This window comes from Lissotriton helveticus, chromosome 7 (assembly GCF_964261635.1).
Source record: "Lissotriton helveticus chromosome 7, aLisHel1.1, whole genome shotgun sequence".
In the NCBI taxonomy this organism is placed as follows: Eukaryota; Metazoa; Chordata; class Amphibia; order Caudata; family Salamandridae; genus Lissotriton; species Lissotriton helveticus.
In genome coordinates, this window is record NC_136068.1 from 704,778,094 (window position 1) to 704,791,928 (window position 13,835).

The window sequence follows — 13,835 nt, forward strand, 5'->3', positions numbered from 1 at the left end:
CTTATTACTATTCCCAACATACCAAACTTGACCACGCTGCTCCTCTCATATCAGGAATTACCACTGAAACACTTATAAGGGAATCCCCAATACATTCCATTGGGAGGGTAGCCTCACAATAGTGAGATACCAAAATGGCTGTTTGTCATAACCAGGACATGTTACACACATGTCCAACCTTTTAGCTACAATGCACCATGCCCATAGGGCTAGCTAGGGCCTATCTAAAAGGGGGGGGGGGTTCACAGACATAGCACACACTTAATGTGCCATGTCACAGCGGAGTATCACTGCGCGCACTGGCCCTGCAATGGCAGATGCCTGAGACAGGTTTGAATGGCTACTTTGGTGTGTGGCGCAATCAGCGCTACAAGCCCACCCATAGCATTTAACTTACTTGCCCTGGGTATCTGAGATACCACTTTACAAGGGACTAACAGGTAAATTAAATATGCCAAACAGGTGTAGACCAATCTTACCATGTTTATCACGGAGAGCACACTCACTTTACACTGAACAGCAGTGCTAAAGTGCCCAGAGTCCTAAAACCACCAACACCATGTCAGAAAAAAAGGCTAGGAGGAAGGCAAAAAGTTCAGGGATGACCCTGCAAAAAAGGCCAAGTCCAGTAACATGAATAAGCAAGATATGGATGGAAAAGAAAGAAAGGGGAGTTAAATGTAGAAAGGAAAGAAAACATGGAGGGAAAAGAATAAGGAAGAAAAGGACAATAGAACAACCGAAAGAGAATAGATAGAGCAAGAGTTGACAAACAAGGTAGGAGACAAGAAGAGAAATGAGGTGGGTGAGAGAGAAGCATATTCAAGATATAGATTTTATAGAGGTAGATTGGAATGAGAGCGAACAGGTAAATTGGAGTGAGTCTGTGGGAGAGAGAAGAGGAGGACGTAGATTGAAGAGACAGGATGAGGGAGAAGTGGAGCAGAGCAGAAATAAAAAAACAGAAAAGTGGGGCGTGTAAGGAGGAGCAAGGAGGGAAGAAAAAATGAAACAAGGGAGGAAGGCGATAAGGACAAACAAGAGTGATTGAGTGTTAGTGGATAGGGATAATAAAAGGTGCAAGGAGGAGATACAAGCAACATGGAAATATCAAATAAATAGGAAGTGTTGGTAGAACAATTAGGGCACAAGATGCTCTGGCACCTATCGCCAGGGGTGTGAGGAGCCCACTGTGCCCATGTAATGGATGCCTTTTAATACCAACCCAAATGTAAGGGGAGCATTTTTTTCTTGTTCGTATTAGGGCCCATGGCACCCTTGCTAATGTGCAATTTTTGGTAGCTTGCATACCGCGCAGTCTTGCCTATTAAGTTGTTACTTGTCTTCAGTGCATGCAGCATTAGCTGCAGTGCATGGAGCACCTTTATTGCTCCTCATGGAGGGAAGAAATTAGAGGGAACATTGGTGTGGGGTAACATTCGTTCTCCACACCATATCACCCCCAAACAAAAAGTCTGGTGAGAGTTTCAACAAGACCTTGAAGGGCATGATATTTGGTCCACAGGAGTGCATAAGGTGTAAGTGGGATGACTTTCTTCCATGCCTTCTCTTTGCCTACAGGAAAGTTCCACATTAGTGAGTTGGGTACAGCCCCTTTGAACTCCTCTTTGGCGAACCTGTTAAAGGAACTCTAAGCCTTGTGGGAGAGGTGAGGGAGCACTCTACCCAGAAGCCTCCTCAGGATGTGGTCAGCTACATGCTGGCCTCCACAAACAGATTCACTGCTTCTGTAAAAAGTGAAAAGTAATCTTGAGGCCAGTCAGGAGGTTACGAAGCTCTTGTATGACCAGAATGTCACTCTGATAGAATTTAACTGGGCCAGAAGGTGTGGGTTATGGAGCCTGTGGAGCCCAAAGCTCTCCAGGATCACTGGACAGGCCCATATGAGGTGAAGGAGCGGAATGGTGAGTCCACCTACTTGGTAGATCTCTAGACCTCTAGAAACTCCTTACGGGTGCTCCTAGGTGAACTGTATCAAACTGCACTTTGTGAAATTTGAAGTTAGCATGTTTCTCGTGACAGATGAGGTAGTGGAAGAGGGGAACGAGACTCTCCCTCACCTCCTGTCTGCCCGGCAACATGATGGATCAGTAGAGGGTGCCAACCTCTCCCCTACTCTGACCATAGAACAGCGTGACTTTTTCCAGTTACTGGGGCAGTTTCACTTCCCTCTACTTCCTGACCCCTGAACTCACACATCCATGACATTGGAGACAGTCCACCTGTTGAAAATAAAATGTATAGGCTGTCAGACAAGGTGAGGGCCAGGAGGCGGTCTCCAAGATGCAGGTGTTAAGGGTGATTGAGCCCTCAAACAAGCCTTTGTCCAGTCCTGTGGTATTGTTACCCAAGGCTTCCCCACCGGGCCCCACTCCAGAACTTAGGTTCTGTGTGGACTACCGGGGTCTCAATTCCATCACGAAAACCAATCCCCATCCCATCCCCAAGCTCATAGACAAGCTGGAAGCTGCTAAATGTAACAGTACTTTTGATTTAACATCAGGGTACCAGCAGATCACTCTGAGTGAGGGGACAAAAAAGACGTCTGCATTGTCAACCCCAGAGGGCCACTTCAATTTCAGAGTGATGCCCTTTGGTTTGAAGTACGCCCATGCCACATATCAGGGGTTTGTCAAAAGGGTCCTAGCTGGGAAGGAGGCATTCTGTGCCGCCTACCTGGATGACATAGCTGTCAACATCTTCAGGTGGGAGGAACATCTGTAGCAACTCCAGGCAGTGATGCAACATTAGCCCGCAGCCCCTGTGGTGCAGGGGAGCTCTGAGCTCCAGGCCTCCCCTTCAGGCACTGTGCACCAGCAGCGACTGAGAGCTCCTGACTGGGTTGGTAGCATGATGGGCACCCTCCATGTACTTTGAATGGGGGCCCCACAAGTTTCGTTACGCCCCTGCCTTCAGGAGGTGCTTAATGCCCTGCAGCAGATGGGCCTGACTATCAAGGCCATTAAGTCCCAGATAGGGCAGCGTTCCTTGGTGTATCTGGGCCACATAGTTAGATCGGGCAAGGAGCAGCCCTACAGGCCAAGTTTGAGACTATCCTGACCTGGCAACCTCAAAACCACAGACTGAGGTGCGGGGCTTCCTGGGCCTCACAGGATACTATATGAAGTTTGTTAATGGGCATGGGTCCATTTTTGCCCCCTTAACAGAGCTGACTTCAAAGAAGCAGTCCAGACAGCTGATGTGGACAAGGGCAGGCTGGAAAGCCTTTGATACCCTCAAGGAGGCCATATGTAGAGCACCCGTGCTCAAGGCTCCTGACTTCTCGAAGTGGGTCATAGAGCAGACAGACACTTCGGAGCATGGCATAGTGGCAGTCTTAGCACAGTTAAATGAAGAGGGTCAAACCAACTGGCATTCATTAGCAGGAGGATACTTCCACATGAAAAAGGTCTAGTGTATTTGAAAATTTATTTATTTATTTTTATTTTATAACACTTGTAAGGCGCACAGCTACCCACAAAGGGTTTCCCGGCGCCGGACCAGCGAGACACAAAAGTACAACTGGAGAGAGAACAGTCAAAGCATTTATTTGTCGAACAGCCAAGTTTTTAAATTTTTTCTAAAATTCATATAGCTTTCCTCCTTGCGTATATGAATGGGCAGTGAATTCCATAGCGTTGGGCCCAGGTAGGAAAAGGATCTCCCACCTATTCTGGCCCGTTTGAACCTCGGTACCACAAAGTTCGCAGCTGTAACCGAACGAAGGCTGCGATTTGGGAGGTAGGGCTTAGCAAGGTCCTGTAGGTATTTGGGAGCAGTGCCAGCTTTGATTTTAAATAAGTAATTCAGGGTTTTGAAACGAATTCGGTTTTCAACCCTGAGCCAATGCAGGTCCCTAAGATGTTTGGTGATCCTAGCGGATCTAGGGATTCTGCAGAGCAGTCTGGCCTTTGCTGTGGTCTGGGCACCGAAGAAGCTGAAATCATACCTGTTTGGGATTAATTGCTGGTTTTAAATAGACCACTGCCACCACAGATGGCTCATGCAGATGAGGGGTGAAATTCCCCACCTGTTGAGGTGGTGCATCTTGCTACAGGGAATGGACTTTTTGGTGGAACAATGTCCTGGGTCAGACCACACCAATGCAGATGAGCTATCCAGGTTCTTAAGCCTTAGTGATGATAACTCCCTAAGGAGCTGGGTAGTTTTCCCCTCTTTCAGATGGTTGGGGACAAATATTAGACCTGGCTGCATTAAAAAGATCTTCCCCCCAACTTTTTGCATTCCTCCTCTTTTTTTTCTGATCTTGTTTTTGCTGACATTAGCACTCCGTAGAATTTACCACTGTTAACCAGTGTTAAAGTCAGTAGCGGCTCAGGGAGCGAGTGCTGTGGGCGGTGAGGCAGGGTGGGTAGGGGCATGGTGGGGAGGTAGTAAACTCCGGCTCACAGCCGACCGGAGTAATGTAAATAATTAAATAAATAAAAGGAATTAGATTGCACGCACTGAAACGCATTTGGCGTTTCAGCGCGCGCAATAACTTTTGCTTCATTTATTTATTTATTTACATTACTTCAGTCGGCAGTGAGCCGGTGTTTACTACCCCCCACCCTGCCCCTCCGTGCCCCTCCCCGCCCCAACGCCCCGTGGCACTCCCTCCATGAGCCGCTACTGCCTAAGTGTATATTCCACTCATGCTAGTATAGTCTTATTCCCAATTGATATTAAAGTGATACTATATGTACCCTGGGCCTTTAAAATAAATGCTACCGGCAGACCTGCAGTACTGATTGTGCTACCCTCTTAAGTAGCCCTTTAAACATGCCTCACACCAGCCATTGCAGAGCCTGTGAGTGCAGTTTTTAGCTGCCATTTCAACCTGGCAAAAATAAACCTTTTGCCATGCCCATACCATCCCTTTTAGGTTGAGCCTAGGCAGTGCGCATGCACTGTTTGGAAGACATGCTGTAATCACTATATGGAGTGCAATCCCCCTGAATGCTTGCCATTGGTCCACTCCAGCGTTGCTCTTCTTTGCTGGTTTCTCATTGGTTGGGGCTCGCAATAGATCACTTCCATTTTTAGTTCAGGTGCACCTCCCAACCACAGTTTCCTTACTCTGTAAATGTTTAATATGTTCCTTTTGGGACTACTTCTTTTTATTTCCTGCTCTTCAAATGCCCCACGCAGTGCACTGTACTCATACATTTTATATACATGGGTGCCCGCTTCATATTTCAACACGTTGCCTGCTTTTATGTTTCTTGTTTTTAATGATGTTTCCCCTGTTGTCACTCCTCACCGTGCCGTGTTGCTAGTTAGTTTTTGCTGTGAACACTGGTGCATTTTATTTTTATGTTTATGCACATCCTAATTTTACTAAAGGTGGGCGCGGAACTCTGCTTCACCAGCAGATTTTGAAGAGTTTTGCCAACTCCGTGCTTGGCTGGGAGTGCAAAGTTTGGCAAAGAAACTCTAATTCCGTTCCGTGGAGAAGTTTGCCCCTGCCGCCTACCCCTACGTTGAGGCTGAAACACTCCCAGCCGATGGCTGTTTGCCTATTATTTATTGCAAAGGTAGCAGAAAAGCAATATAATGTACTGTAATTGCCCCCTTGAAAAGCATTAACATTCCTCTATCGAATGTGTCAGACAGTATTGCAAAGGTCACCATGGCAATATCACAAAAAACAATTAAAAGATAAACATAGATTTTTCTGAAGAGACAGTAAATACATTTAGCAAAACTGGAACAATTTTAAAAGCTATTCACAAGCGTGACACCAGGAGCAGGGTGTTTATTTTCCTCTGAGAGATTGCTCAAAAATGGAACTCGCAGTTGCATGAATTATAAAACAGAAGGGGAGTTAATGGTTTTATTCCTTCCCTGCCTTGGGGATGAAGTCAACTCCAGTTTTAGCCTCCAAGAGGCTAAAAGTTCACCCCAACTGCCTTCTGGCCCTCGCCCCCCAAAACATTCATCCGATTTTTTACCACTTTCAGGAGAGGAACATACCAGTTTCCAAAGATGTGGCCCTCCTCACATGCAGCTCTTTCGTCCATGTGTTGAAGGCACCTTTGGGAGGGAGGGGTGGGAGGAGGGAGCTCACCACAAACTCAGATTGTGTGTAAAAGGCTGCTTTTATTGAAACAGGTGCGCATAACAATTAAAGTTCCTTGGCCAACGCCGTACAAAACTAAACCTCCTTAAACAACCATGTACCTATCCACTTGGCCCGCCCCCACCCCTAAAAATTTTCTTGAACCCACTGATACATTACAACAATACACGTCAATGCAATAAAATATAACCCCTTAAGTTCCACCCAACCGTTAACAACTTCCCCAGCCTGCTTCTTTACCACCGTCAACCCCGAACATGCGTAACCTAACTATAACTTAACTTGCCTACCCTTTCCATGTCGATAGCCCAACTCCAACAATAACCACAAGAACTCCGTCAACCTTGGCAAACTTCCAATAACCCCCGCACAGCACCTGTTCCAAGCGACAATACATAGCCAGACCCCTGCACACCAGTCCCAACCAAAGCTGCCCCGAGAAAATATAAGAGAAACTAAAGCCCCAATAACAATACATAAAAAAACGGGGGGGGTGGGAGGGAAAACCCCCCAAAAACACCTAAGCTCTCAGCCACCAGGTCACCAAACCTACAATGGTGGCTGGGAGCAGGAGCCCAACCAATTTTTAATTGGGCTCCTTTTGGGCTATGAAAATCTAAAGCCCAAAAGCAAATGATGGCTTGCAGCCTGCCTCCCCCCTCTCTCCTGGCCTTCCCAAACTGCCTGGGGGGACCTCCCTGCAGTCGGCCACTCCCCTCAAGCCCCCCTTGGGAAGAAAGTGTGGGGGGAGGGAGCAGACCACAAACTCAGATTGTGTGTAAAAGGTCGCTTTTATTGAAACAGGTGCACATAACAATTAAAATTCCTTGGCCAACGCCCTACAAAACTAAACCTCACCAAACAACCATGTACCTAACCCCTTGGCCCGCCCCTAAAAATTTCCTTGAACCCACCCCCACCCGTACATTACAACATTACAACAATACACGTCAATGCAATAAAATATAACCCCTTAATTTCCACCCAACCGTTAACAACTTCCCCAGCCTGCTTCTTTACCGCCGTCAACCCTGAACATGCGTAACCTAACTATAACTTAACTTGCCTACCCTTTCCATGTCAATATCCCAACTCCAACAATACCCACAAAAACTCTGTCAACCCTGGCAAACTTCCAATAACCCCCGCCACCCAGAAGCAGGTGGGGGGAGAGAAAACTACTCCCCCTTTCTGCCCCCCCAACTAGGCTAGCTGCTGTCCCTCTAGTCGGAATGCGCCTGCACTTTCAAACATCTTGCAAATTGAAATAACTCCCTAATCTTCAATAAATAGAGATCCATGCCAAGCCTAGATAAATGTACCCCGTCATCCATGAAAAACTCAACTACTTCAAAACGCAACTCCCTGTGGGAAACCCTTCCAAAAGCAAGATGCTGACAATACCAAGACATTTCAGAGTTCACCTTCCTCCGAGCCCTGACAATAGGCCCTCGGGTTCAAAGCACCCCTCCACACTCTGCGCGGAACCAACTCTGTCCACAAAACGTGGCACCCAGCCCAATGCTCATTCAATCTCAACAAGTCCTTCTTCATGGCCCTCATCAGCACCACACCCTTTACCCTGCACAAGACGTTCTCCCCCAAGTTAATCAGCAACACGTCCAGGCACTGACCCTGACTCATCCATTTATTAAGCATCCCCCCTTTCCCTTCCATACAATTTTAAACAGACGATCATTAAAACCCAACATTGCACCAAAGTAACAACGGCATGCTTGGACGTGTGCCCATTTGATAAAAGAATGCCCCACAATCCAAATTGTCAGTTCCTTCGAGTGGGGCCCAGCCACAGAACCTGTAACGAGAAAGTAAAGTGAGACACAAATAAGAGAGAATGACGCCTGCGCCCCCTCCACATTCTGCCTTACATAGCGATGATAACATTTTGAAGACCAGCGCCCCAGCCATATTATGTCCCCCCGCGTCCAGCACCTGTTATGGGCTTCGGTTGCAGCCCCAATCCTGAAGGAGTGCGTTCCATATTCTGCCCCATCCACCCCAATACCGAGCAAAGCCTTCCGCAACACCATACGCAGCTGATAATCTGTTACCCTCTTCCCATTAGCATGCTGAAAAATAGCGTCTAGCCCGACCCTCTTGACAACACCTGCCAGAGGCGTGCCCACTTAAGGGGACAGGTCGAAGCTGGCACTGCCGCTTCCAAACGAACCCCTTTACCCAAACACCTCTGGTCTGTTTTTGAACTGGCCAACCAAATGTGAATTCCTTCCTCCCTGATTGACACATCTTCCCACCTAACACCATTTTTTACCTTGTTGCCCAAAAGCTCTGACACCCTGAATGCCCCAAAAAACATCCATACCATAAGGGTTGAGAATAAACAGGCATCCATCACATTCTGCATACTGTCGGTAACATTTCTAATTTCCGACCTAGCTTCTGCCAGGAAAGGGGGCTACTTGCAGCACCCTCCGCCCCCTCTCCCTCGCCCAACCTTCCAACATCCTCCTTCACACTTCCCCCGCTGTCAGAGTGTATCCCCATAAGATTTTCCCCATGAAAGCAATGCCTGCCAACTTTCCCGCAAGGGTAACATTCGACAGTCCCTTCTCAATGAGTACCAGAATAAACTGAATCACATCTTCCGACCGACGCCAAACCTCGGAACGCTTACACGCCCCCAACGCCAAGAAGTCCCTCCAGGACAGGTTATATGCTGCCCACGTAGAAGCCAAAAAGAGCCTACCACCAGTTGTAACACCCTGCGTTGCCTACATACCAAAGGAGATCCGTCATTGGGGTTGGTGTTCTGTCCACCTCCTTGGCCAGCCCACGGAATCTCCCCCACGGCGGACGAGACAAAGCATCCGCTATGTCATTGTCCACACCTGGTATATGCAATGCCCTGAAAGCAATGTCATATTTTAGGCAGCCAAGCATAAAAACCCGCAGCAACTTCAAAATTTGTTAATCTCTTGTGGACTGTCTGTTAATGACCTCCACCACTGCCATGTTGTCTACCCAAAACAACACTTTCTTATGTGCCAACTATTCGCCCCACAGCGTTAATGCCACCAGTAAGGGGAAAAGCTCTAGGAAAGCTATGCTCCTCCCATCATCCTTCCACTGCTGTGGCCACTGCTCAGCACACCACCTGCCCTGCCAATAAAGGCCAAATCCTTCTCTGCCTGCTGCATCAGAAAAGATCTGCACGTCCCACTGCACATCTTTCATCCTGACCAATTGCACACCATTGAAAGACTGCAGAAATACTGACCACAAGCGAAGATCCTCCTTCACCCCTGCCCAAAGGCGGACATGGTACTGAGGGAAATGAGTCACTGCCAACGCCCGCCCGAGCAGCCGGCAAAAAGTCCTCCCTGTTCTGACTACCCTGCATGCAAAGTTTAGATGACCAAGGAACACCTGAATGTATTTCACTGTCATCTTCTGCTTGCACAGCATTCCCTCCAACAATTGCAACATTTTAACTTTCTTGTCATCCGGCAAGCGAGCCCGCATTGCCACAGAATCAATTTCAATCCCTAAGAAGGACATAGTTGTACAGGGACCCATTGTCTTCTCTGGTGCCAACGGCACCCCCAGTTCCCCCATGAGCTCATGGAAGGTGTCCAGAGCTGTCCCGCACTCCGTGGAGCCCGGTAAACCGACAAAGAAGAAATCATCTAAGTAGTGCATCACCAATGTCTGACCTGCGTGCGGCGTGAAGTACCACTGCAAAAAGGTGCTAAAACATTCAAACAATGCACATGACATGGAGCAACCCATCGGTAAAGCTTTGTTCATATACCATTTTCCCCCGAACTGGATACCCAAAAGGTCCCAGTCATCTGGGTGAACTGGCAGCAACCGAAAAGCCGACTTTATTTCACACTTTGCCATCTCTGCAGTCACGCCCGTGGTCACAACTAGTGACATGGCCACGTCAACTGAGGAATACAAAACTGAAGCCGCCTCCTCATCAATTAAGTCGGTAACTAAGGCCCCTTCTGGCCATGAAAGGTGCTGAATCAGCCTGTACTGCCCTTCTTCTTTTTTGGGCACCACCCCAATCGGTAATAAGATCAGGTGCTCTGTTGGCCAATCATCAAAAGGGCCTGCCATTCTCCATTTGCGCACCTCCTTGTCCAATTTCTCTTGCACTACCGCCATGTGTTCTGCCGCTGATTTCAAGTTATCTACCCACCGCCTCTGTTGTAGACCCCGGTAACCCAAACAAAATCCTCACTGGAACCCCTCACTCAGTAACTTTTTGGCCCCCAGATCCCCATACCCCTGTAGGCCTTCTACCAGTTTCGCTAGCCTTACTGGCATAGGAGGCTTTGGGCCCAGCACCCTGTGGACCCTTACCCCCCCTATTGCTCTGGAATTGCTGGAAGGGGTCAGGGGTACTGGCACCAGACTACTGCCATTGCTGATTGCCCTGTGGCTTGATGCCCCAGCAATTAACAAGGGGGTGGCGCTCTCCACACTTTTAACACTCATGCTGAAACTTGCAACATTCCCTCGTGCATAGTCCTTTGTTAAAGTCCCAGCACGCTCCCATCCCACTTTGTGCTGCAGTGGTACTCCCCACCCCTCCCCGGGCAGGCTACCCCTGAAAGGGCCGGTACACCAGCGGCAAACCTCTTGCTGTAAACACGGTCTTACCCCCTGTTGCCGACCCCATGGTGTGCTGCCACAAATCCGTGTCTAGCTCCCCCCACTTGGCTTCTGGGTCCCACGCCTTACGAGCCCGAAACTCTTCATAATACAGTGCCCAAGCGTATCCACCCTCCGTGATCTGTGCCTTCCTAATGATGTCCATGTACTTAAATAGGGTCACGCTGCGCTCAGGTAAGTTTTCACAGTTAACACTGGCGTAAATAAAAAATGCTGCAGTCCAATTCTCTATTGTCACCGGCACCTTAGGCCCTTTGGCCAGCTCATATTCTTCCTCTTTAGAACCCTCCTTAGACCTTGCCTCCCTGTGTAATAACTTCAGTATTTCCACGTAACCCACTCTTTGGTTGCCAGCATTAAATGAGCTCCCAAAGTTTTTGTCACCCCCCTATATGGCAGTTTCTTAATCTTCAATTCTTTGCTGTGCAAAGGCTCCTTGGCCCCACCAGCCTCCGTATTCGTCCCGCCCACCACCTTGGCACCCTAATCCGCACCCCGACTTCCGTTCCCACCCCTGTGTCCTTAACATACTTACCCCTGCGTAATCTCCCCTCCATCATCGCCCATCCCCTTCCCCCCCTGTCCCCACAGACAGCATTTTTGGTTTGGCCTGTGGTGTACTAATCTCACCTGGTTCCAAGGAGGGTACCCGACAGGTGCCGACCACTGTGCCACCGCCTCTGCCTGATCCACCGTTCGAGGAGCTCTCACCAAGGGGCCGTGCTCTCTCTTGGATCCAAACGCCATTGCCTTCCTGTTCGGCGCTATCGCCGGTGCCTGCAAAATACTATGACACACATGGGAGGGCCCCCCTCCTCCTTCCATTCCCCTTCTTCAGGGGTATCCTCATTAAAATCACGCACAATAGGCTCCACCTCTTGAAGCCCTCCAGTAGCAAAGTCCACACACCAGGCCTTAGCGCGCCCAACCTGCCCTATGCTGGCTGTAACGGCCCCCATATGCACTCCGTGTGGAGGATCCGACTGTACACCCCTATGTGTTGACCTCTATGACAATCCTTCTCCGATGCTTTGGCTGACCACTGAGCACCGCCTGTCGTTGGGGTCAGCAAGGTCATGCTGGACCTTCGTGCACTGGCCGCAACAGGATCCCCGCCAATACGGATTGCGCCGTGCAGTACTCTACCCTCCCTTCTCCTTGGTGTACCTGGGCCACACCCTGCCCTACCGAGTCCGCAACACTGCCAGGCTCCCTGACCTGTGAAGAAAAGGTTTGGACTGGTGTACTGGGCCCTTGACTTCTGCCCGCTCCCCCTTGACCCCGTCAGCACGGAGAGCACTTTCCAGCCCACCTGCCCCTAAACTGATCTGACCTGGCCGGACTTACCCAGAGGGGGTGTCCCCCCTCCTCATTCCCACCCAATTCAACATTGCCTGCACTAACGCAGAAGCGGGGCCTCGGGCCCAGCCCCTGCCACAACTCTCTCCTACTTTGCCGGCCCTGGGCCCTAACTGCACCCCCCAACTCCCTCCCCCTCAGTTGGTCTCTGAGATCCTCATGCACCCCCGCGCTGCAGGGGCAAGGGCCCCCTGAAGTACACCCCTTCCAATACCAGGAGGGAAATATATCCAAACCCTCCCATGCATGGCCTCCCCAGACAGCTCCAAATGCAAAGAAGGCTCACCCTCCCTCTACCAAACATGGCCCCTCTCCTCCCATTCCCATCAAAATCTCCCTCTCTAACCAGAGGGGCCCCCAACCCCCCTCACTGTGCTGTAGGGCCACCTCGCCTGACCCAGGGGCCCTACCGAGAGACAAATCCAGCAAGCTCCCCCCACCACCTGTGCCTATTCCCCCTCCCCCACGAGCTCCCCCCATCAACATGCCTTCTCCACCAAATGTGCCGGGAGGAGAGAAAAGAAGAGGGCTGAAAATGTGCCCCCCAATGCCGTCCATCTCCTCAAGCGAAACGGAGAGGGCCTTGCCCGCGCTTCCCGGGGTTTGCCAGAGAGGTGCATCCCTCACTCTGGATGCTGCATCTGCCGCCTCTAAGCTTCCCCTCCACTCAGCGCTGCTGCCCTCTCTCACTAATTGCTGCAAGCGCGCCGGGGAAAATTACCCACCCCACCCCTCTCCCAGCTGCCTAGGTCTGCTGCTCCGTCTGCCTGAGAAATAACTAGGCCCCCGGCCTGCACCACCTCCCCAGCCGCCTTCCCCTCAGGCACAAAAGTTAAGGAGGGAAAACGCCGCTTGCTGCCCCGGCCCCCCGCTTACCACGCACCACGCGGGCAGAAACGGCTCTCTCCCGAGGATCCAAAGCCGAGAGGGGCTCACTCGATCCTGCAAGGCCTCCCCGCCCAGGAGCATCCCTCCCACCCCCACACCCTGACCCGCCTGCGTCCCAGGACATTTCCCCTTCCCCTGCTAGCAAAGTCAAAGCCGCCTTCTTAGATCGTGGGCGGCCCACTCACTTACCAGTGACGTCTGGGGGTGTTTGGGAGATTCGCAGGCAGCAACTGCCACCGCCACGCCAGCCGAGGACTCGCCGGCCCCGCCACCCCTCCAATTACGAGGTCCATCCGGCCCACTTCGCTTAGGAGCCGGAGGGCCTACAGAACGCGATAATCCTCGCCCGCCATCCTAACGATGTAATCCACCTCACTACTGCCGAAATAAAACGCCAAACTCCTGCCTACTACAATGCCTTAGAGAAAAAACCCACAAAACGCCTATGCTTCCAGCCACCAGGTCACCAAACCTAAAGTGGTGGCTGGGAGCAGGAGCCCAACCAATTTATAATTGGGATCCTCTTGGGCTATGAAAATCTAAAGCCCAAAAGCAAATGGCGGCTTGAAGCCTGACTCCCCCTCTCCCCCACCCCTCCGAAACTGCCCAGGGGGGACCTCCCTGCAGTCGGCCACTCCCCCAAGTTCCCCTTTTAAGTTGATTTGTGCTGTAGGTTTTTTGCAATGACGTGAAGGTGGCACTGGCAATGCTTTTGTTTTTGATGTAGTACTTCTGCAAGTTTTCTGTAGTCCACACACTGCGTCTATGGACTACACTTCCTGTGGATCAAAGCGCTGTCTGATGTATGATGTCAGGTGCC